Below are 23234 nucleotides of genomic sequence, written 5' to 3'. Positions count from 1 at the left end.
AATACGTCGTCATCATCCTGATGCTTGTTTTTCTCTTAGTTATTCCTTACTTAAATTACTCACCCCTTGCTTTTGTTGTATGTCCTATTATGAAGCGGTCTCCTAATTTTATTATCATTGTACAATAGAAGTTAATTTAATTTTTAGTTATTACTAAATTTATTATCATTAATACATTACACATAATAGAATCTATAGAAATTTATAATACTAATTGATGTTACAAGCCATAAAAAAATTACAAACGAGATTTAAATAAGAGATTTTATTATTATTAAGTCCTATAAGTTCATAAAAAATTATACAATCAGGTATGTACGTACCTTGAAACCTGGTTATTACTTTCCCTTTCATTAATTTATTTTAGTTTTTGGTTATATATTTGTAAAATTGATTTCAAATATGTTGAAATATTTATGTTATGTTTTTTTTGGTCATGCGCATGTATTCTTCTATTGAAGGCAATTATGTTCAAGACACTATGGAATACTAAATGTTGGCATCTCTTTCTACATGGATTCAAAATATTTATGTTATGTTGTGTGTGTGTGTATAATTTTTTTATAGTTATCGTATATATATTCTCTGTGATCCCAGCTTCCAAAGCTAAAAATCCTAACTCCACTCTTGCATGCATATGCCTTCCCCTTAACCCAAAATCCAATACTCTAAACCAACACATAGCAATTTTGCATTTGATGTAGACACATGAAATCATCCACATCATAATATAATCAAACTATAAATCATAGCTGCCTGCAAAACCATATATGTAATTGTACTCTTTCCTTCTTTACATTTTGATGTAAACTTTCATCTATTTCTTCATCATTATTATGACAATATAAGTAAGCGAAGAAAAAAAAAAGTATACTTCTTGGCAACTTCAGAAATTAAAGTTGCTATGCATAACAAGGACAAGTACCTCATTTTTACAGCTAGCAACTTTGGTTGGGTCAGGAATAGCATTTTTCTATTGTTGGAGGTTTGAGAAATTGTGGATGAGTCTGAAAAGAAAGAGAATAGACTCTCATTTATCTCCAATAATGAAGACATTTTGCCAACAAGGAGGATTTTTAAGGGATTAGAGAATCAGAAACAAAAATTTTAGCATTACAACTCACTTTGTACCAGCACATGCTTATCTTTTAGATGAGATGTAAATAACTATTGTATGATATGGATGGTCTAAAATTTAATTTTTTTTTCTATGTGATAATTTAGAATTATAAAATTAGTATTTGAACTTTATTCCACGCCAAGATTGGAATTTTTTTTTTTTGCCAAGTGTTTAGTTTTACATTTTTGGATTGTCACAATTAATTAATAATTTAGATAACCGATGTGAAAAATATAAAAGTCTCTATTGAGACCGGTGAGTAATAAATAGAGTAAAAAGTATATATGTTCTTAGTATATATGTACCTGCATTGATTCAATGAATGGAAAATCAAACTTAGCTTTACGTACCCCAATGGAAAAAAAAAAAAAAAAACCTTCAACTATTCCTTACCGCGATGAGATTAACTAGAAAATGGAAAATGACTCACACTTACCACATGCTGGTGAAAATACAATTAGCGCTACTATTTCAAATCCCATCACTTATCAATAATTTTTTATTTACAATTTCATAAAATAATAAGAGGTGGAATTTTTTATATGAAATGTCACTGGTTATTGTTATTGAACAATAAAGTAGCATTTAAAAAAAAACACCACCTAATAATTATAATTTAAATAATAAAAATAATAATTATATATCTAAATATTACTAACTATAAAATTAATAATAATTATATATCTAAAAATTGTAGACTTTCATGTGGCTATTCTTCATATCTATAAAAATAATTTAAAATAAGATAGTTCAAGTGGCATTTTCCAAGATAGAAACGCCAGATGAGAGTTCACAATGCGTAAAATTAATTTAAAACAAAATACCTCAAGTGGCATTTCCAAGCACAGGAAACGCCACCTAGATTTTCATAATGTGTAAAAGTAATTTAAAATAAAATATCTCGGGTGGCGGTCCTCAATAGATTCTATTATTATACTCCTTCCGTTTTAAATTATAAAGTACTTTAGATAAAATCTCACATATCAATAAATCTCATGAAATATATTTAACAATCTTATCTTTTCAAAATAAATTTATAAACTTTAAAAAATACCCATCATTTAATATATTAAAAAAAGGGACAAAAATTAATAATAAAGAGAGAAAGGGTAATATTAGAATTGATACATTTAATAAAACTTTAATCTATCTAAAGTATCTTATATTTTGGGATGAAAAAACTCCTTTAAAAGTGCCCTATAATTTGAAACGGAGGGAGTATTAATTAAATAACTAACTTATTTAATTTGTTCTTATTATTATAATAAAATGGCTTTTAATCAAATATATGTAATTTTTAAAAATAAGCATATATTATTAGAATAACAATTACTTAGATAATAATTAGTATTATTATTAATATGCTACTATAATTATTTACTTAGTATTAATTATTAAATTATATTATTATCTAAGAATTAAAAAGTTGAGAGGCGGCATTTCATCCCTACAGAAACGCCACTTTAAGCTTATATTAAAAGGTTAATGAGTATCTTACACCTTAAACTGTTGCACGAATAGTATCTTGAATCCTAAACTCTTGAAATGTGCAAAAGTTTTCCTTAATTTCTAAATTTTATTGCCTAAAATACCACCGTTGAGTTGAAGAAAATGACCATTATTTTTGTAGTTGTGAAACCCAATCACACGTTAATATGACACTCATCTTGACTCTTAAAAAATCTCTAACTTAGTGATGGGGTTTCAAGTGTTTAAAATTTAGAAGTTGAAGGGATTTTTAGCACAATTTAGAAGTTCAGGGTTCAGGATGCTATTTTCACAATAGTTTAGGCTTTAGGATGATCATTAACTCTATATTAAATTATATTAATTATATCTAAATTAATTACAATAGTATTAATTACCATTAAATTATATTAAATTTAAATGAGCTTTTAAAAATAAATAAATATAATATCAATTGGTTCTTATTTTGCGTTTATTTTATATAAAACAAAATAAATTAATTATTCAATATTAATATAAAAATAATTAAGATATCATTATTTAATTTTATTATTGTTAATTTTATTATAATTATTTAATTATTAAATTATATAATTATTTACCAATTAAAAGCCGACGCTAAAACACCTCCTCTCAGCTTATATTAAATTAATATTAATCATATTTGATGGACAATATCAATTAAATTGATATTAATAAATCTTAAATTATATTAAGCTTAACTGATTTGTTTTTAGAAAACAATTATAAATAATTTTAATTACTTCTTATTTCTAATTTATTTAATATAAATAAAAATTAATTAAATATTTATTATTATTAATATAAGAATAATTTAACATATTTTTATTTAATTATTTATAATTAATTTTATATTAATTATTAAATTATATTATTAATTAAGAAAGAAAAGACGAGGAAACCCTACTCCCACCTTATATTAAATTAATATTAATTACTTTTAAATTATATTAAAATTAGTAGAGTCTTTTTAAAGAATATATGTCTAATATTAAGTACTCCTTATTTTTAATTTATTTTATACAAGTAAAAATTAATTAATTATTAAATAGTATTACTATAAAACTATATTAGTATTATTATTAATTTTATTATAATTATTTCATTCATATTGATTAATAAATTTTATTATTATCTCATTCATATTCGTATTTCCTCAGCTTATATTAAATTAATGTTAATTATATAAAATATATAATATTAGTTCAAGTAATATTAATTACTTTCGAATTATATTAAAGTTAACTCAGTTTTTTTAAATATATAATATTAACTCAGTTGCAATTTATACAATATGGCTACCAATAACATGTTTGCTCCATAATTGTCATCATAAACTTATATCGTATACCATCAGGTCTAACAATGATGATATAACATGTTGTAAAACAGCTTCATGGAGAATGAACAAACTGAAAATCAACGATATATCTGAAATCAAGGTTATTTTCTGCATTTCAACAACAAAGTCTGTTGTTAAACGTATTATGCTAACCACATAAAAGAAATTTTTTTTTTTGGTCTGTTAGTAGGAAATCTCTAATATTGGTTAAACAAATATGATCATCTCAGTATTGTAAAAACAAATTGAAATATTTAAAAGATGGAGGTGAAGAAGAGGAGACATGGAATAAAAGAAGAGAGTTGTGGCCATTGAGAAGACAAGGGGTTAATCATGTTCATAAGCACGAGGGCTCCACATTAATGAAAGTTGAAGAAGCTGATGAGTGCATAAAGTAACCCTAATTATATGCTACTAACAAGATTTCCCAATCACACTCCTCGCTGGTCACTGTTGACAAAACTAACATTAAAGGAAAGTGAAGTTACTAGGAACAATGTAGGAGGTAGTAGCACTCAGGTTTTAATTTTGAGATCACTTTTATTGTCTCAATCTTGCCAAAGGACTCGACCCCTCTTGGGTCTAACACTCTCTCTTGACAATGATAACCTTTGTGTCTCCATTTTTAACTCAACCCCCTCACTATTATTCTCCAATCGCACTCCCTTAACCTAAAATCTAACACCAGTGATAATACTATCGTCCTCACATATAAATATTTTCATTGTCACTTTGTGGAGTTCTAAATGGCGAAGATCCAAATAATTGAGAAAACACACTGGCCCTGAACTTTTCCCATTGATTGTTTCTTCCATGTTTATCTACTTTGGCCCACTCCATTCTAGTTGTAAATGAACAAGCTTGACTGGGGCTATCACGCCCCAAAAATAAGACATGATCGGCATGAAATATGTGTACAAAACCCATATTCCTTTAGCCTTGGACATAGATTATTATAAAATAAAACATAATGTCTTTAATATTTTTCCATATAAGCCAAGCATTAAATTTCTTGTGAAGAAAAATTTCAACATATGCTCTTCTATGATTAAGGCTTCTCAAAATTTTTCAACAACAAAGAACGGCAATAATTCAACAAAGGAAACTCTGCTCCTCACCAACAAATATACAATCTTATAGGAAATATGGTTCTTGCCATAGTCTACGTGGAGCATTTAGGACTAGGCTACAAAATAATACACAAGTCTAAATTTACATCGAGTTGAGATTTTTCCTGAAAGAATTCTTGCATCTTCTTTCAGCGATAAATCCCCTCAATGAAGACCTTGAGATATAAATTGAGCTATATCATCTGAGACCAAAAACATCTTTTCTAGTGAATAACGTCCCAAAAATAAAATTTAAAAAAATAAAATAAAGAATTATAAATAGAGATAAAATAAAGATAAAATTTCTTATATTTATAAAATAAAGATAAAATTTCAGAACTTTACTCAATGTTTAATCGCATTTGGGATATTCTAAATTTCACTAACATCTATTAAAAATAATATTTATCTTAACTCTACATATACTTCGTTGCTGCATGTACGCCTGTCATTAATCATCCATAGTTGTCATGTCATTTATCCTTTTAACTTCTCACAATATGGCTTCCAATCACAATACAATTTGCAATTTATACTATATATAATCATATTCTCTTTTTTTTCTTTTCTTTTCTTTTTTTAATAAAACTCAAGCCTTTCATCAATTAGCATACTTGACATTTATCTAATCCAGTAGCTTCTTTAATGTTGCATTTGGATGGATGGGTTTAAATTGAGAATTTGGATTTAAAATCTCATATTTGAAATCTCTCATTTGAAATTCATAAATTTTAAATTCTTTATTTGGATGATATAAAAAAATTCAAATTACAATATTAAAATCTTTTGTTTAGATCTAAAGTAAAATTTCAAATATTAAAGTATATATTTAAATTTAAAATAAACTTGGAAGACTAGTCAAAGTCAATGATCCGAATGGCCAACTTCCACCGGAATCAGACAATCAAAGCCGATTAGGATTGTAGCACTAGTGACGAATGAGATGGGATGCCCGATTTCCCTTGGAAATAAATGTCCTACTTCCACTAGAACCAGACCGATGGAGACTATGGGGACTGGACAACTGACTTCTACCAATCCTTATCGTCGTCGTTGGTCCGGTCCTAATAGAAGTCGGCCATCCGGTCACCATCGTCACCCTCAATTGGGTCCCAGTGAAAATTGGTTGTCTTGTCCCAGTCAATGGTGGCAGCTTGTTTCTGTCAACTTTGGCAGTTCAGTCCAATTACTGTTGGCAAGTCAATCAAGCTTTCGTGAATTTGGGTCAAATTAAAAAAGAGATTACGTTAAGATTTGAAATAATATGGATTTCAAAAGGATTTCAAATCACAAAAAAAATTGAGGTAGAACTTGGATTTAGATTTAGATTTGGGTTTAGGGTTCCCAAATCCATACATTTTTAATTACCCAAACAATGAATTTGGCTCAAATCCAAATCCATGTATATCCAAACATAGTATAAAATCCTTTCCTCTACTATAAAGAGTTATTTAACTCCCCTCCCAACTTAAACACACTTACAGCTGCACAAAAGAGAATAAAGAAAATTTGACAATCTCATTGACTTAAACACACACAAATCCTACACTGAAGAGGAGGATTCAAAACTCCTCACACTAAACCAATCACAATAGAGTAAGGAGAAAATGAACATGATGATACATAATATGAAGGGGAGGAAAAAGGGAAGACATCATGAAGCGCGGAACAAAGAGAAGGGTCTCAAGCTCCCTCAAGCTAGATTAGCAACGACTATCCAAAGAGGAGAAGTGGTTTTGACGATGCAGAGTAGGCTGAACAAGGTGACAGCAAGGCAGGAAGAGAAGGAAATCACAATTCAGAGCTCCAGTCATGGCAAATCACAGCGAACACATGCACTAGTGCCAGCAAATAGGATAGCAGAGGGAGGAAGATGACAGAAGACAAAGGGATCAAATCTTCTAGATTCTCCTAACCTTGTTGCTCTCTTCCCCCCAAAACCCCCAAAAAAACACTAATTGAATTGAAAAGGGGAAAAATATTCTGATGGTGTTGGGGGCAACAAAGAAAATAAAGATGCATTTCAGAAGAAATCGAACACTGGACCTTAAGATACAAATTAACAATAATTACTATTGAGCTATCAATCCACCTTATCAATCAATGCAAAATAACAAAATGCACATAAAAATATCTAATTATAAATTTTAATTTACTTTGATTTTAGAGTCATTAAACCACTAGACCACCAATGCCTCTTGTTAAATTTATTCCAAAATTTAAAAAATAAATTCAAAATATGTTATTAATTAAATAATATTTTTATTTTTTAATTTTTAAGGTCATTATAAGGACAATTGAAAAATGGATTTGATCCAAATTTACACAGCCTTCAACATCTAAAAGTTCAATATTTGGGGCTTGAGATAGATTTGGAAATGCCTCGAGACATCTCGAGTGCTTTATATCGATCAGCTTTAAATTTGAAAAATGCTGAAAAAATGTTAGAAAATTAGATAACTAAATAATTTTATCATGAATTCCTCCCATGATAGTTTAAAATTTGAGATAATTATATATGGATTTAGATAATTAATTATACTATTTAACCATCTACACAAAGACAGTGAAGCAAAGATGTACATTATAAAATTCTTTGGTCACTTTTTGAGGCTTGATATATATACCTAAAATTGAAGAGGTTGGTAGAACCACATAAAAAGCTTATATGTAAATATAGGAAAATGACACATGATCTCCATTCCAAAATTGTTGGATATGACTGTTAGCTAGGCATTTCAAATAACTAAGTCATTTAATCATGACGTTAATTCTCTCGTCATAAAGAAAAATGAGATTTTGTAAGGGAAATTAGTTAGAAAAAGTATTATAATCTTAAAATTATTTGAATATGATAAAGAAAACATTCATGCAATTTGAATTTGTTGAATATTTGATGCGTGAGATATCTAAATGTTTGATGAGGTTCTTAAAATCACAAAACACAATGCTATTAATTTGTAGAAAAAAATTGATAATACATACTTGACCTCCATCCCAAAGTTGTTCTAGATGATTGCTAGGCATTAGAAGTTGTACAAGATTGTCAGCACAGAATTTTAATGGCACATATGATAGAGGACATTCTTGCCAACTTAAAAACCTTAGTTCCTTCAAAAGATAATCCATATTTTCACCAATATTCATCTCTAGAGGCTTCTTCCTATTAGACTTGTAAATATTAAGGCATATTAAAGTATACATCTTTTGTAATTTGATAGCCCTCAATGTCCTCTCTTCTATCTTGCTCATGTCCAATGACATGCATTGAATGCCCACATTCCCCTTTAAAAAAACTAATAGGGAAAAACACACAATTATTGCATAAATCAAATATACTTGCCTTTTAAATTATATCCAAATCAATAATGCTATTGTATCATTTACTTAAACATTCTTTCATCAATTCATGTTTTCTTGATAATAAATGAATTCCCAAATCAAAACATAACAACAAAATAGAAGACATGAAAATCTACTCATTTTTATCTAGTTCATGTCTGATGATAAGCATTGAATTGCCTCAGGACCCTAGTGATCAAATCATGTAGGGAAATGATTAATATGTAAAAAGTATTTAGATCAAATAACTATTATGACAACTAATTAAATATATTACTTTTGGATAAATCTAAATAAATCCTCATTTAATTTGTTTTGTTTATGTGATTTAATTAAAAAATCTAAGACATACAAAATTGAGTAACTTCAAGATTCAAGATAAGAATATTAAGACCAGAGATTTAAATTAAATGAATATGTACATAACTTAAGGCAAATACCGAAACATGTCAAGGAAATAAAAAAAAATCTAAGAGCGTAAAGAAAGATAAAAGAATAAATTATTACCTTGTGATGGTCGAAAAAATAACAAATATCATCATCCCTCCACAGTCTAGTTGGTATTCTATTTAGAAATTATTCCCCAAAAATTTCAAGACCCATTATCATGATGAGATTATGCATCTCAATACAACTACATCTATCAACTAAAATGAGGGACCTATCTTCAAGAACACTAACTAAAAGCTATGTAGAAAAGCCATATAAACATCTGATACAATCGAGAGATATCCTCATTCCCTCACTTAACAAAAATGTGAGGTCAAGAAATAGTTCCTTTTGGTCATGCTTTAGTCTATCAAAATTTAATTTCAATGAATTGAAAATATCAATGTCATGATTTTAACTTAGCATTTCAAAAGCAACTTCCCATTCTTCTCTTCCAGAACCAAAAATAATAATAATGTAAGCTTTTTAGAGCTAAGGGATTTCCTTGACAAACATCCACTACATGTTTTGATAACTCTAAATAGCTTTTTGATGGCTCATTTTGCTTGAAAGCTTTAAAGCAAATAGTTTAAGAGCATCATGGGAATCTAATTATAGAACTTGATATATTTTAAGAACAGTAGACTTAAGCACATGCTCGTCTCTTTATGTGATCATAATTCTACTACCTACCCTAATCGATTACTCACTTTGATCAAATTATCAATTTTGAACTAGTTGTCCACGCATCATCAAGTATCATAAGAACTTTTCTATGTTGGATCGTGTTGATATGCTTATATTTTAGTTGTTCTCTAGCAATATCAACAAAGCAAAAAGCTTCAAATTTTTATTCCAAATGGAGAGACACAACTTCGGCAAGAGCAATCTTTTCCACACCACCCATACCCCATATTTCAACAATGGGGCCTTATTCAGAAGTTTTTCTATATTCTTAATATGATGAGCAATGCCAACAAGTCCTTTAGAAACACCCAACGAGTCATATTCATTATTAGCAAGAGAAGAGATTGTTGAAGTTGAAATAACAGAATCTTTAGTAACTGAAGTTGTGTCTCTTCATTTGGAAGAAAAATCTGAAGCTTTTTGCTTTGTTGATATTGCTAGAGAAAAACTAAAATATAAGCATATCAACATGCTCTAGTAAAAAAAAGTTCTTATGATACTTGCTACATGGACAACTAGTTCAAAATTAATAATTTGATTAAAGTAAGTAATCGATTAGGGGTAGGTAGTAGAATTATGATCACATCATGAGACAAGCATGTGCTTAAGTCTGTTAGTGCTAAAATATATCAAGTTTCAAAATTGGATTCCCAAGATGCTCTTAAACTCTTTGCTTTAAAAGCTTTCAAGTAAAATAAGCCATCAAAAAGCTATTTAGAGTTATCAAAATGTGTAGTGGATTTCTGTCAAGGAAATCCTTTAGCTCTAAAAAGCTTGGGTTATTATTTCTTTGGTTATGGAAGAGAAGAGTGGGCAACTGCTTTTGAAATGCTAAGTCAAAACTTGACATTCATATTTTCAATCTGTTGAAATTAAGTTTTCATGGAGTAAACCATATCCAAAAGGAACTATTTCTTGACCTCACATTTTTTGTTGAATGAGGGAAGGAGGATATCTCTGGATTGTATCAGATGCTTATATGGATCTTCTACACAGCTTTTGTTGGTGTTCTTGAAGATAGATCCCTCATTTCAGTTGATAGATGTGGTTGTATTGAGATGCATAATCTCATCATGATAATGGGCTTGAAATTTCTAGAGAACAATTTCTAGATAGAATACTAGCTCGATTGTGGAGGAAAGAGGATATTTGTTATTTTTTGTACCATCACAAGGTAATAATTTATTCTTTTATCTTTCTTTATGCTCTTAGATTTTTTTTTTTTATTTCCTTGACATGTTTCAGTATTTGCCTTAAGTTATGTACATATTCATTTACTTTAAATCTCTGGTCTTAATATTCTTATCTTGAATCTTGAAGTTACTTAATTTTGTATGTCTTAAATTTTTAATTAGATTACATAAACAAAAAAATTAAATGAGCATTCATTTATATTTTACCAAAAGTAAGATATTTAATTAGTTGTTCTAATAGTTATCTGATCATTTTTACATATTAATCATTTCCCTGCATGATTTGCTCACTAAGGTCCTGAGGCAATTCAATGCTCATCATTAGACATGAACTAGATAAAAATGATTAGATTTTCATGTCTTCTATTTTATCTCTATGTTTTGATTTTCTTAATTAGATTTACTTATATAATAAAACCTTTTTGGATTTAAGTAACTAATGCAAGATTGTGCAATTTAGGAATTCATTTATTATCAAGAAAGCATGAATTAATGAAAGAATGTTTAAATAAATGGTACAATAGCATTATTGATTTGGGTATAATTCAAAGGCAAGTATATTTGATTGTTTTTTGTGGTTTTTTCATTTTTTATGCAGTAATTGTGTGTTTTTGCCTATTGATTTTTTTTTAAAGAGAAATGAGGGCGTTTGATGCATGTCATTGGACATGAGCATGATAAAGAGAGGACATTGAGGGCTACTAAATTATAAAAGATGTATAATTTAATATGCCTTAATATTTACAAGTTTGATGGGAAGAAACCCTGAGAGATGAATATTGATGAAAATATGGATTATCTTTCGAAAGGAACTAAGGTTTTTAAGTTGGCAAGAATGTCCTCTATCACATATGCCATTAAAATTATATGCTGACAAACTTGTACAACTTCAAATGCCTAACAGACATCTTGAACAACTTTGGGATGGAGAACAGGTATGTATTATCGATTGTTTTTTCTACAAATTAATAGCACTTTGTTTTGTGATTTTGAGAAACCTCATAAAACTTTTAGATATCTCATGCATCAAATATTCAAAAAAAATTCAAATTGCATGAATGTTTGCTTTATGATATTCAAATAATTTTAAGATTACAAGACTTTTTCTAACTAATTTCCCTTACAAAATCTCATTTTTCTTTGTGACAAGAGAATTAACTTCATGATTAAATGACTTAGTTATTTGAAATGCCTAGCTAATAGTCATATCCAACAATTTTGGAATGGAGATCATGTATCATTTTTCCTATATTCACAGATAAGCTTTTTGTGTGATTCTAACAACCTCTTTAATTTTAGGTATATCTATAAAGCCTCAAAAAGTGACTAAAGAATTTTATAATGCACATCTTTAGCTTCATTGTCTTTACATAGATGATTAAACAGTATAATTAGTTATCTAAATCCATATATAGTTATCCCATATTTTAAACTGCCATGGGAGGAATTCATGATCAAATTATTTAGTTATCTAACCTATCTAACATTTTTTCAGCATTTTCTAAATTTAAAGCTGATCAATGTAAAGTAATCGAGATGTCTAAAGACACTCCCAAATTTGTCTCAAGCCCCAAATATTGAACTTTTAGATGTTGATGGCTGTGTAAATTTGGATTAAATCCATTCTTCAACTATCCTAGTCAAGCTTGTTAATTTTGATTAGGATGGAGTAGGCCAAAGTAGATAAACATGGAAGGCAAAATCAATGGGAAAAGTGCAGGGCCAGTGTGTGTTCTCAATTATTTAGATCTTTGCCATTTAGAATTCCACAAAGTGACAATGAAGATCTTCATATGTGAGGGTGATAGTATTATGACTGGTGTTAGATTTTAGGTTAAGGGAGTGCGAATGGAGAATAATAGTGAGGGGGTTGAGTTAAAATTGGAGACACAAAGGTTAGCGTCTTCACTTCCATTTGTTAAAAAAGTTCATTGGTCTAATGGTCCACTTGAGTTTGGGAATTTCAACCAACACCATACTTCTGTTGGCCATTACAATAGTTGTTATGGCTATGAGGTGGAGGTGAAGAAGAGGAGACATGGAATAAAAAGGAGAGAGTTGTGGCCATTGAGAAGACAAGGGGTTAATCATGTTCATAAGCACGAGGGCTCCACATTAATGGAAGTTGAAGAAGATGATGAGTGCATGCCACAAAGTAACATTGATTATATGATACAAACAAGATTTCCTAATCACACTCCTCGCTGATCACTGTTGACAAAACTGACATTAAAGGAAAGTGAAGTTACTGGGAATAATAGGAGGTGCAACACTCAGGTTTCAATTTTTAGATCACTTCCATTGTCTCAATCTTGCCAAAGCATTCGACCCTTCTTGGATCTAACACTCTCCCTTGACAATGATAGCCCTCTAATTTTTTGGATCTCTTATTTGATAACTCAAATTGATTATCCATCTTTTAAATATTTCAGCTTGTTTTTACAATGCTGAGATGATCATACTTGTTTAACCAATATTAGAGATTTAGCCAGTCATATTGGTAGTGTATAAATATTAAAATAAATTCATATAACCGACACAACTTGCACTTGTTGGGTGTCCAAATGTGATGGTTGCCTAAAATGTTGTGTAGTCCTGCTAATAGACCAAAAAAACAATTCTTATATGTAGTTAGCGTAATACGTTTATCAACAGACTTTGTTGTTGTAATGCAGAAAATAAGCTTGATTTCAGATTAACACAACCGCAAATTAAACGAGAAAATAAAGAGAGTGGGGTTATTTATTAGAGGAAGCAAGCTGCCTATCTTCGCTAGCAGCAGGTTGGTAATCATCACGCAAAGGAGAGATGAATCTGATGGCTTTGGAAATTGATATGGCCACTCCTATATATGAGAATCAAAGAAATGGTTGCATCCATTATGTGATAGCGAATTCTTGCTTCAACCTAAAACTAAGGGTAGGGGGAAATGGCGTTAAGAGTGTGGGCTTTTATTTGAATAGCTTCATATATTGTAGGCTCTAAATAGGCTTCATGTAATTAAATTAAAATTAAAGCTAGAAGTAAATCCTAATAAAAATTATTTTAAAGAGTTAAATTTAAAATCTATTTTCTTGAGTCCAAAGTCCAGACGAATATCAAGCCTATTCAAAAGCCTATAAGTAATTAAAATGAAATTAATTAAAGCTAGCAATAAATTCAAATCAAAATTATTTTAAAAAATTACCTCTAAAATCCATTTTCCAGAGTCCAGAAGATCATTAAACAAACAAATAATATTCTATAGAATAAATGAATAATATAACACAACAAAACTAATGAAAACAATAACACAATATGACTAAAAATAACAATCAACAAGTCATTGTCGGCTTGGTGAATTCTACGCCTTTGGAGCTAAAGAGAAACACCTAAGGAAATTGATTGATGGACGTAAGGATTTTCCAAAGTTTGAGCCATAGGGTTTTGAATTTACTTTACCTTCTCTCATGTGGCTAGCATATTTAGCAGAGAAAAGTGGGAGTGTAAACGCACGCACAGTCAAAGGCAGTGGGAGTAAAGGGAGGAAAATTGAGGGCCCACAAGTTTTTGGTTGGAAGCGGGGGCGAGAGAGAGAGAGAGAGAGAGAGGTGAGGTAGAGTCAGTCTGATGTCAAGTGTCCTAAGTCTAGAAGATGAACCAGAACTAGACGAACCAGAACATAATGGAGAAAAAGGAACAATACACTGGAGATTAAGGGGACGAACATAGAAGACAAAGGAAGCAAGAGTAAAAATCAATTAATCAAAGCAGAGTGTAAGGAACAATATACAAGAAATAAGGAGGCCGCGAAACTGAGCACGATTGCGAGTAACTGAGGGAGGACTGAGAGCACGACCACAAGCAAAGATTTTAACAGAAAAAGTGAGTGATTCCGTAGATAGCGAGAACAACAGAACAACATAAAAGAAACCATAAAATGAGAAACCATTCATAACAGAGAACAAAAGAACAACGAGACAGAACAGCAGACCTCAACGGCCAAGAGAAAGAAACAGCCCACCACGATGAAGAACAGCAAAGAAGTAGACCTCAACGACCAAGAGAACAACACCAGACGGCTCCCCCGAGACAACTTCGACAATGAGACAGAGCAGCAGCTAAGTTCGAACTCGAAGAAGCTAAAGTTGGAAGGAGAAGGAGCTTGGAAAAAAAAAAAATCTTTGCTTGTGAAATGAATAAATACCCATCATGTCAAGCCTTTCTACTTGTTTGTTTCCCCAAGCCTTCGTTTGCCAAATAGAATTTTTGGGCTTTTAACATCCTAACTAAGGTTTGGACCATCCTAACTAAGGAGAAGAATGGACGACAGCGACCACACTCTCAAAGCAAGGACACCCTCGACGTAGGAAGAAGGGACGATGGCAAGCAAGAAACAACGCGTGCAACACACACGGTCGAAATCGGGTGGCAGCGGCAGCGATTTCTTGTCAGATCAGGCAGAGCAAAGGAGAACAAGGTCAAGGTATTACAATGAAGCCTGACTGTTCGGAGGTTAAGCAGAGCAAGGAGAGGATCGGGTAGGAGATAATGAAAAGAGAGAAGTCATGAAATGCTTCCCAACATCTTCCACTTGACTCAACGCAGTGTTAGAAAAGCCAAGGTTGCCAGCTTTGTTAAAATCGGCCGTTCAGACCTAAACCTTAGTTACTACCTTTTTTTTTCTGTTTTTTTTTTTTAATTCAAACAGGAATTTTTAGGCTTTTAACATCCTAATTAAGGTTAAACCATCCCAACTTAGGTTGGAATGTTATCCAAACACACACAAAGTCTTTCCCTTTTCAAGTCTTTACTTATGCGAAACGCTAGTGGAGTCAATTCTATTAAATGATTTTTGTGCGTAATTGATTTTTTCATTCTAACAGGTTTGGACTATCTTTTTTTGATATTTTATAATGCTGCTTTTAGGTGAGTCTGTGTTTAACCATCTGTTTGTGTGCACAATTATTTCCCCAGCACAAGACATGGAAATATATTAATATTTTATAATAATTTATATCATATATATACGTGTTTTTATTTTTAAATTTTATGATAATGTGTATATAATTTACAAATAGTTATTGTAATATCACTTAAACATCTTATAACTAAAATAATGTATTATCATATATTTTTTTGGCTAATCATATTTATATATCAAAAGAAGTAACGTTTGTAATTTTATTATCTACGGCAGTTTAATTCGAAGTTCATCACTGCTTAAGCATTGATAATTTTCTGCGAACTTTTAACCAATGTTTTTAATATTTGGAACGAATGGTTAGACTACATTCTAGATGAAAGAGTGGCTCGATTTGAGTCATTAACTCGTTATAAAAATTGGCGTCTAAAAATATCTTAAAGTATTAAATCATACATATTGTGATATTATTGTGTTGGCAACTGGAACATATTATGGATTTGTGGCATTGTTGTATTAACAACTTGACATATGGTTTTATCTTAAAATTCCTCCCACGATGAGTAGTTTGTCTGTTTCCCGGTAATGATGAGTAGTTTGCTTTACATTTGCATTGGTTATATTTCTTTATCTTTTTACCAAAAAAAAAAAAACACAGCAAGGAAATTGATTATTAAAGAAGAAGTTATTCCTCTTATATTAAAAAAGAAAACAAGACTGGGGTTTTTCTCTTTACTCTTTCTTTTTTCATAACTAGACATGGGTTGTGTGTTAAGTATTGGTTAGATGAGTGATGCCCTTCGCTAAGATGATAGGGTTAGATAAGATAATTAAAAATATTAATTTACTGTTCAAGAAAAATGGAGGGGAAAAGAGGATTAATTCTTTTTAAAGAAAGACAAGGAAAAACAACTATATATACTTTAAATTTTTTTAGTGATTCCAGCTAATTTAAAAAAAACTAAAAAATATAAAAAATTATTTTAAAATTATATATCAGTTATGCTAAACACATATACAATGATTTATTTTAGTCTATATATTAGACCTATGCAAATTAAAATTTTTAGACATGTTTTGATTGAGTTCGTTTCTTCGACACTATATAAGCAATGTGTTTTACTTTAAATTTTGTTATCTATTATCATTACATATTAAAAATATATATAATAATTTCCTTTATTTTCACATAAGTTATTTTTGAATGTGCTACCTGGCCCGTATATACTAAAAATATGACCAACAATTTATTTTATTTAATTTATTTCAAAAGTAATTAAAATTTACATGAGTGGTAGTGACTCTTATTATTTAAGGAAGTCTGGAAGTGGTTGTTTACCCTTAGCTCTCTGTAAAGCGAGGAAAGTAATCTTTGCCCTTAAATTTTAGATAAGAATATCCCAAAAAAAATGATAACTTGTTACTTGTGCATATAAAAACTTAAACAACATATTTTATTTCATAATTTATTATCATATTTAATTTATTACCGGTGGATGTATAAATTATTTAAAAAATTAGAATTGATTGTTGTTAAATGTCTTGTGGTTGAGTGAAAACTCTCCAGCAAGTTTGATTTCATTTATAATCTCAAACCATCAATGCTTGTCTCTCTTAATTAAAATAAAAATTGATAACTAATTTTATAATATAATAGATAAAAAATATGTTGACATAATATTATAAAATTTAAAATAAAAAGATAAATCTGAAACAAGTTAAATTATAAAAATATAATTTTTTTTAGTACAAAAAGGCAAACCAAACCTTGGAGAAGTACATACTTTGCTAACTGATCAGCACAGCAGACTGACTCATGACCAGTGAAGGTGATTTCAATCTTCTCTAATTGACATAGCAAATTTAAAAATATAATTTAAAATGTAACTGAGGGAGGAGGCGACAAGAGATAACAATTTGCGGGGACCCAGTGTGCATGGGTTTAAGGTATGGCTGTGTTGGCGTTAGTATCATTTTTTACCTTAAATTAGGAAGCATTTAATGTAAGAACTGTTGAGGCAACTGTTACTCAGCAGTAAACCAATTTATCATTTACCATGACGAAAGATTCTTGCTTATAGTCACATGCATCATTTTATAATTAAATTAATTTTTTTGAGACAAATTTATATTTTCTTTATTTAAATTATAAAATATTTTTAAATAAAATTATACATATTAATAAAATTTATTAAATATACTTTATAATTATATTTTTTCAAAACAGAATTACAAACTTTCAAAAATATTTATCATTTATATTTCATTTGTTAAAAACTATTAAGAAAAGAGAATATATGAAAATAATAATATTATAAAAATATTATTAATAAAATTCTATTCTTGTTAAAATGTTTTACATTTTGAGATGTTGATTCTCCTTAAAAAATGTATTATAATTTGAGATTGGAGGTAGAGCCGAGAATAATAGCCGGGCTTTGAGGCCCTATTAAATAAGAGTTCGAGATTTGAAAATAAATTTTTTTAAAGTAATTGAGCTTGAAGGCTTGGCCCTAATAACCTTGTAAAAAAGGGTTCGAGACCGGACGACCCTTCAAGCCCTGTTATATTATTATTATTATTTTTTCTTTGATGGAACATATGTTTGAAGCCAATGACCTGCTCACCTGATCCTACATGCATTATATTATTATTAATTTTAATTTATCCTAAAATTAATTTAATATAATTTAATAAATATCAGTGTATAGTAGAAAATTTTTTATATTTTTATTTTTCTATAATTATTATACTTTTGTATTTATAAAAAAAGAACTATTTTTTAACTAAGATTTGGATTTTATTACTAGACTTCTAAATGTATGTTTAACTTTTTAAAAATTATGAAAATTTTAATTTTAAAATATTTTAATTAATTTATAATATTTTTATTTTATTTTATTTAAAAAAGGCTTACGGGCCTGACCTTGAGCTTTTCACATAAGGGCTGGGCTTGAGAAATGTGGCTAAAAATGGGAAATTAGATTTTAGGGCTCATGCCTTTAAGAGCCGGGCCTGCCCGTATTCTCAGCTGTAATTGGAGGAGGTAGTATATAATTTAACTCATTAAAAAAAGGTTCTAACAAATCAGGTGGGCCTCGGTCTCAGGCAAATGTTTCTTGTTAATCATAGTTTATTGGCAAAACAGATATGGAGATTGGTTAACTCATCAGATTCATTGCTAAGTTCCACATTCAAAAGGAAATACATTGATCTAAACTCCAGATGTGCAATCAGACAGCCCTATAATACCTCCTAGCTTGGATTTGGAAAGGAATTCTAAGTTGTGCAAACATTATTCCTTCTAACCTGAGATGGCAAATTGGTTGAGGGAATGATATTCCTATTAACAGTCCTTTCTGGGAATTAAAATTAAGGGATTTTAATTGTACGGATTTTCAAGAAGACTTGAGAGTCTCAGATTTTCTACAGGTTTCTTCTAATCCCTGGGCACCAATCTCTTGGAATTTGGCTAGTTTAAGAGCTTACTTCCTGCATAATCTAGTATCTACGATAAGCTCTCTCAACATCTCCCAGGTTAATTATAATGATAAGCTAATTTGGATTGGACATAACTCAGGCACCTATCTAGCGAGATTCGGGTTTAGGAACCTCAAGCAAGACTCTTTGATCACTCATCCCCCTTGTACGTTCCCTTGGGTAAGTATTTGGAAGCTCAAACTCCCCCACTAATATTGCTTACTGTTTTGGAAGTTTCTACATGAAGCAATTCCAATCTCTGATGTACTATTCAAGCATCATTTGTCTTCTACAAATGGAGGCGCCTTTGGATGCCAGGAAGAAGAAACGATAGCTCATCTTTTCTTTTCCTGCCCTGTTTCTAAAGCTATTTGGTTTGGTGGGGTCTTAACTTGAGAATAGATAGCCTAATTTCTCCTAATATTATATAATCAATTAAGTACTTTGTTAAGGATCTCATTGATCGCTCTGAGGAAGATTTGGTGCGAGACTTCATCATTGTTCTAAATCTAATCTGGGATTCAAGGAATAAAGCAGTGCATGAAGGAAGGAAACCAAAAATTGCAGTCATAATTAAAGAATTTCAGCATGCAAAAACTTTTCTGGACAATATCTGTACCTGGAATTTCCAAGATCTGGTTCCTTTCTCAGATCCGATACGTGCCAATCATCATCTGGATAATCTTGGTAATCTTCATCAGATGGAAGGCTGGATTATTTTATCTGAGAAAAAGAAAACAAGGACTTAAAGTATTTTCCAGATCAAAATTTTCCTTGCCTTAGAATCTCTCATCAATCTAGAATGGAGGAAGGGGAAAAGCTGTGGCCAGACCTTCATTCATATTTGAATGCATCAGATCTGCGCTTCTCTGGATTAAAACGGTAGAATCAAATGGAATCTGTAATAGCAGGACACTGAACACCGTCGGGAAGCTGGTGAATCACTTTGCGCTTTACAGGGACTTGAGATGTGTTATCAAGGAAGATATTTGCAAAATCATGGGCGGTTTTAAGGAAGTCAACATGGTAATACACTCTCACCTTGAAACTGCAGATACCTACTTTGTTGGTGTCCAGCTATTAGCTCAAATAACTTTTATTTCTTTTATTATCTTTTCCTTTACATTGCTATAATTTCCTTTCGTATTATTGACTTCTTATCAAAAAGAAGAAGAAAAAGAAATGACCAATGTGTATATATAGCAATGTGCCTCATCAACTTGCAATCAGGGCCATTTATATAGAGTATTCCCAACCACAACATCTCCCATTTCCATCATCATTATTAAATATTGATTCCTAACTCATGTATTTATAGTTAAACATTTTTATATATTATTTTAGTCTTATTTATAAATCATTCCTAACATATTTCACCACAATTAAAAAAAATAATAAAACACATTAATTCTGTCTAAAATTTTAATAATTTTATTAATTTTATATCTATTAAATATATATATATATAAACACACACACACATTTTAATAACATATCTCTTGTCTCATCAGGAACCATAAGCTAAGTTTATGGAAAATGAAACGGCGTCGTATCAAACATGTCAATTCACTGCCTTTGTACTTCAACCTTTCTCCAATATAATTCTCCTTCTACTCTCTTTCGAAACTGCCCCTTTTATATGAATAAAAAATCTTCTAGGTATTGTACTGTACTTAATTTGGGTGTCCTGTCCTGTAACCTTGTGCCAGGTAGTTGATTCATATTATATTCACTCAATTTAATGAATGAACGAAAGAATATTTTAACTTGAAATAACTCTAATGAAATATGTCCACATGTAAATTTGAGGATGCGATAAGGTTACTAATTACTAATGGGGATCAAGCACCGTTAAGTTTAATTCTTAAGATATTTATCGTGCGTTAATAAATATCCACTACTTAAATGTATTTTTAAGAAAAGGAATTTATCCATTTTTCAGGATTTTGAAGGGGCGTGAAAACATATAAGAACTCTTAAATTAAAATAGAAATAGATATAATTCCAATTACTTCAAAAATGGTGAGATCTTTGGCACAAATAGAGGGGTTGATCTGTATCATCTTGACTTGGTTCTAATTCCTCTATTTTTTAAGAATACTGAATCCGGTTCTTCTCCAAGCTACCCTTGTTGAATGAGGCATAATGAAGTTTAAATGCAATGTAATTGCAGAATCATGTACACATGTAAACAAATATGCTTGTGATTATTGATATCATCATGTCTCAGTCAATGGGATATCAATAGAAAAAGTGATGAACGCGTCTACCATGTTTTGTTCACCTATATTTATAATACAACCAAATTTTTCAAAGTTTATTCGATGTCCTTTTACGGAGATGATTTTTCTGACCACATTGTAATGAAGATGCTGATTTATTCTTTTGGTTTTGGGAAAATTACTCCCAATTAAGTTTCAAAATTCATCATTATTCTATGTCCTTTTGATTTTGAATATACGCATATTTTTATATTATAAACAATTTAAGTATGTTAAAATACATTTTAGAATAACATTTACGAAAATTTCAATAAGTGAAAAAGTTTATCCTCTATTTAACAACTTTTACGAGACTCATGTAAAAGAAAACAGAGAATGACACCTAAGTCCCTCATATAAGAAAAATTAGCACCTAAGGCCTAATACATTCTGAATCTATTTTGTAGGCCCAAAGGCCTTACATGCAAATATATAAAGATTCATTCTCCTCTGGTTTGAAAAAATAACATCGTGCGTAGAACATTATGTTGTTAATGCATGAATCATGTTATATATGGACATTCTGTTAGTCATACACCTAGAAAATTTAAAAATTACTATTTAACTAAACCACATGCTATGTATATGAACAGATATTGTGTTATTAATGTATAGATTTGTTAGGATATATACGAACATTCTATTGTTCATGCACCTAAAAAACTTAGACATTATTGTTCAACTAAACCACATGGACTATATATAATGAATGGATATTGTGTTGTTGATGTATGAATCTTTTCATGTTATATACGAACATTCTATTGTCCATACACATGAGGAAATTTTCATTATTGTTAAACTAAACTGCATGGACTATATAGTGATCAATAGACATTGTGTTTTAAATGTATGGACCTTTTCACATTACATACGGACATTTTATTATACATATACCTAAAAAACTTGTACATTTCAAACAAGAAGCAAATGAGTCTTTTTACTAGCAAACATATGTACATATTTAAGCTTACAAAATCAATTCAGAATGTATTGGGTATTAGGTGCAAATTTCTTTGATTTGGAGGCATTAGGTTCCATTTTCCAAAAGAAAATTACGTCTGTCACACTCCCACTTTCACATGTAAACATTGACTTCCAACTCCCAAGTCATCTTTGAATCCGTAGAGCGCTCAAAACGGTGTCGTAAATATTAAGATATGACCCACGTTCATAGTAATCAGGTTTTAATGGCGCCCCTGTGCGAGAATTCAAAGCCACATCGTGACGGTATACTATTTTTATGTGGACATGCAACTGCTTATCATTTAAGGTCATTTTTACTATTTTTGGTCCTGTTTTCTCTCTGCCAGTAAAGTGTCAAGAGTTAATCAATTAATATTTTGGAAATATTTTTTATTAAGTTCATGGATCAAATTCAAGTTTTTGCACCCTTCTATGTGGCACTCGTTCCAACACACACCGAGAAAAAAGGACGAAATTCATTAAAGAGTGGTACTTTAAAAGTCACATGCGAACTTCAGAGTCTCATTGATTTCCTATGATCAGTCCCTACAAAATACCAAAAGTAGAAAGATGAAAACCTAATCATTTTAAAGTTTCAAGAGGAATATTTGTCAAAAAATGGAAACATTTGGGCAAGAAAAGCTGTGGGGCCAAGAAAAAAGTATTTAAAAGAAGAGAGCACAGAATTTGACTTGATTTGATTTGACTTTTTTTGAAAACTTTTAACCAATTTTTTTAAATATTCAGACCAGTCCAAATGATTAGACTACAATCTATATGCAAAAGTTTCTCGATTTGAGTCTTTAACTTATGCATATTGGCTTATTACGAATCGGACGGGTTTGACAACTGGCTTGGTTGAATTAGCCATTAGGCAGGTCTTGCGCGGGGGAAAAATTGGCGCCTTATAATAT

General features: G+C 30.2%; 1 long non-coding RNA gene across 2 annotated transcripts; it reads right to left on the bottom strand.

Moving 5' to 3' along the window:
• Positions 1-955: 955 nt before the first annotated feature.
• Positions 956-20094, bottom strand: LOC129285102 (uncharacterized). Of its 2 annotated transcripts, none has more exons than XR_008587076.1 (3): positions 19926-20094; positions 19713-19816; positions 956-1007 (listed from the first exon to the last, which is right to left on the bottom strand). It is a non-coding gene; the product is annotated as an uncharacterized LOC129285102 (long non-coding RNA). The 2 variants fall into 2 exon arrangements; XR_008587075.1 differs by lacking the exon at positions 956-1007 and adding an exon at positions 5923-6248.
• Positions 20095-23234: the final 3140 nt, after the last annotated feature.

The sequence above is a fragment of the Prosopis cineraria genome, unplaced genomic scaffold, assembly GCF_029017545.1.
Source record: "Prosopis cineraria cultivar Desert tree isolate PC_DT_omini unplaced genomic scaffold, ASM2901754v1 PC11, whole genome shotgun sequence".
In the NCBI taxonomy this organism is placed as follows: domain Eukaryota; kingdom Viridiplantae; phylum Streptophyta; class Magnoliopsida; order Fabales; family Fabaceae; genus Prosopis; species Prosopis cineraria.
The sequence above is the reverse complement of the archived record's forward strand: the minus strand, read 5'-3'. Positions and strand labels throughout refer to the sequence as shown.